The sequence below is a fragment of the Ictalurus furcatus genome, chromosome 22 (assembly GCF_023375685.1).
Source record: "Ictalurus furcatus strain D&B chromosome 22, Billie_1.0, whole genome shotgun sequence".
NCBI lineage: Eukaryota > Metazoa > Chordata > Actinopteri > Siluriformes > Ictaluridae > Ictalurus > Ictalurus furcatus.
Window position 1 is genome coordinate 9,447,846 of NC_071276.1, and position 3,895 is coordinate 9,451,740.

The window sequence follows — 3,895 nt, forward strand, 5'->3', positions numbered from 1 at the left end:
ATAATTGTGTAGAGTATCTTAGTCATTTGTTTTGAATCAGGCATATTGAAAGACTACTACAGTCTTTGGCTTTGTTCGTGACGCGGGGGGTCCTCATCCATCTGGTCGCACGCGGTGCGTTTCATTCTGTAGTAACGCAACCTCATAGACAGTCAACTTAAAACGTTGAATGTGTAAATAAAATATATACGCTGACGTCTGCTTTATAGCCTAAAGCGCTATTCGGACGGGATTGGTTTTCTAAACATAGTTGGAGTTACAATTCTTATCACCCGACCTCTGTGAGTCCGTGTACCGGTTCGGACAGGACTAACAGCTCCTTGTTTATTACACAGGGGGGAGGGTCTGTTTTGTACAGCTGGGCGCTGTATATCACGTGATCTGGATGCGTGCATAAGTACTTTTAAATGTAATTTTCTTAATTTATTGATTTAATGTTAATTTATTTAATTTACTCATTTTAAAAAAAAAATACCAAAAAAAAAACTTAATGATTTTATAGAACTGGCTGCTTATAATAAACCCACTGAAACAAAGACGTGATTACTTATATCATTAAAACATTATATAATGTGTAATTAAATGAAAACATTATATAATGTACAATTAAAGTAAAACATATAGTAGCAGCAAGCAGAAAACGCGTGTGTAAGAGCTTCTACGGCAGTTCACGTTGGCCAAAACAAACAAGGAAAAGCGTTTTCACAGACATTGGCATTAGTACGGGATTAGATTTCTCATAGGATTACTGAGTTAGCCGAAAAACAGTAGGGAAGTTGCTCCGGAATTTTTACTACAGAGGTTGTGTGTGAAAAACACAGACTTGGCAGAACAGACTTGGATTAAAAAGTGCGTCTTGAAACACGAATATCTCTACCGTCCCCCTGGAAAACTAGTCCTGCCCGAATAGTGCTAAACATGCCTCTAGGGTGGGTTAAACATGCCGTAAGGGTAGGCTAAACATGCCTTTAGGGTGGGCTAAACATGTCTTTATTGTCTTTAATCTTTATTGTGAGCAGAGTTCATCTGTATGAACTGATTTAAGTGGGTTTGATAGTCTACCAATTTGAAATGTCTATTTTTATAATGTATTAAAAAGTGCCTCCTGTCTCAATGATATTGACAGATCCAATGACTTTGAGGAGCAATTACTTTAAAATTCTACAGTAAAATGTATTGGTCTTTACTGTGAGCATAGAGGAGGTCCATATGAACTGATCTGAGTGGATTTGATTGAGTAGCAATTTGAAATGTCCCTTTTACTTCAGCATTAAGAGAAAGTAAAATATTAATGAATATTAATTAGTTCATATTAATTAGTTAACTAATTAATATGTTAATATTTTGGTGTCAGAATTCCTCTGTGAAATGAACCATCTACACGTTAAAAAATGTATTTATGGTTAGATTTATAACAAGAACAACAACAACAACAATAATAATAATAATAATAATAATAATAAATATAGCTGCAAACCGCAATGGCGGATTCCTCCTCAAGATCGCGGACCATTTCAAAATTGACATGGTAGAGAAATGTATCCCACAGATCCAACATTTCAGTGCATTTGGATCAATGGCAGATTTTAAGTTCATTTTTGTAGTTTTCCACAAATTATCATTGTAGAGGATTTTTCATCATGCGGACATTATGAGTTCTTGAGACCTTTTTGTTCCCCATGAGCAACAAGGCATGCATACCAACTTTCAGACATGTTGGCCAGCCCGCTTAGAAATGCCATCATTTTGAAAGAATGTGTCATCTTTGAGGTGTGGCCTGTAGCGCCCTCTGTACTCTGTTTAGGCCCATGCTTTCTGAGAAGTGTAAGTTTGGTCTCTAGTTTCAGTGTGCCACAATAGAACAAAATTGACCAAAACTGACCAAGCTTCATGGTTCTGGAGAAGACGATGTACTGTTTCTGTTAGCATTAGCTGTGGCTAAATCAGCCACAGAATGTCTGCCTAATAGACAGTCAGCCCACGCTTGTCAGAAAGCCATGGATGTGTGTGTGTGGCCCCAAGCGGACTGTGGAGGAAGGGAGACAACCAGCATTTAGCCGAGCATGCATATTTCAGATATTCACAATAAATCATCTTACATTCATCCATTTCTTAGATTTACATTTTACATTACATTTGACATTTTATTCATTAAGCAGACGCTTTTATCCAAAGCAACTTACAAATGAGGAAATACAAGCAAAGCGATGTAAAGCGGAGAACAATACAAGTAGTGCTACCATACAAGATCTATTAATTGAGTTCTAGAAAAGCAAAGTGTGCAGAGTAGAGGTGTAAGAGCCAGAGTAGGTGATTTTTATTTATTTTTTTAGGGTAATGTGGAGTTGGCATTTTAGGGGTTAGGTACGTGCTCACGCAAGAGTTGGGTCTTTAGTTGTTTTTTGAAGATAGTGACAGATTCTGATGCATTACTACAACATGTTATTTGTAACAATGCATATTAAAATCACATTTGCTATACCTAACTTCCTAATTGCTAAACAGACAAAACATCAACGTAAAAAAGGGGGATATATTCAGAAGTCTGTATTTTTAATGTGTTTTAAAGACATCTTGCAAAAGGGGGCCTCGGTCAAATGTTAATGCCATTTGGGGGGCCTTGCCCTGGAAAAGTTTGGGAACCCCTGAGTTACAGAACCCTTCAGAGGAAAAAGCTCACAGCAGCAGCCACTAGGGGTTTTGCCAGATACAACATATGGCTAAAACTTTGTGGACACCTGACCATCACACCCACATGTGCCTGTTGAACATCTCATTCCAGAGTTACTCCCTCTTTGCTGTTATAATAACCTCCACTCTTCTGAGAAGGCTTTCCACTAGATTTTGGAGCGTGGCTGTGTGGATTTGCCCATTCATTCTGTGCAGGACACTCGGGGTCTTCCACACCAAACTTAACACACCATTTCTTCATGGAGCTCGCTTTGTGTACAGGGGCATCATCATGCTGGAACAGGTTTGGGCCTCTTAGTTCTACTGAAGAGAAATTGTAATGCTACTGCATACAAAAGACATTCTATATAATTGTGTGTTTCCAACTTTGTGGCAACAGGTTGGAGAACAACCACATACAAGTGTGATGGTCAGCTGTCCACAAACTTTTGCCCATTTTAATAAAGACAGTTTAGAAGGGCCAGGAGGGCTGTTTGCAAAACCATATACATAAGATTTCCTGTACACTATATGGCCAAAAGTATGTGGACACCTGACTAAACTGTTGCCACAAAGTCTGAAGCATACAATTATATAGAATGTCTTTGTATGCTGTAACATTATAATTTCCCCTTCACTGGAACTAAGAGACCTAAACCTGTTCCAGCATGACAGTGCACCTGTGCACCTGTGCACAAAGCGAGCTCTATGAAAACATGGTTTGCTAAGGTTGGTGTGGAAGAACTTGAGTATCCTGCACAGACCCCTGACCTCAACCCCACTGAACACCTTTGGGATGGAACGCTGACTGCACCCCAGACCTCCTCACCCAACATCAGTGCCTGATCTCACTAATGCTCTTGTGTCTGAATGATCACAAATCCCCACAAAATCCCCCCAAATCTAGTGGAAAACCTTCCCAGAAGAGTGGAGCTTATTTTAACAGCAAAAATCAACTAAATGTTGAGCGGGATGTTAAAAGCCCATATGGGTGTGATGGTCAGGTGTCCAAAAACTTTCGGTTATATAGTGTGACTGGCACAACAGGTGACTGGCACAACTAAACTTGCATACGCATTATAAAATGTTATATTGTTTAGCCTTATCTTGTTTGCTCTTGTTCATGATGAACACCATGTGGTCTTCCCTACATTGCAATCTGTTCTCAAATGGAAATATAAGCATAATGTACGAAAACACATGAAATACACATAACCACACAAAA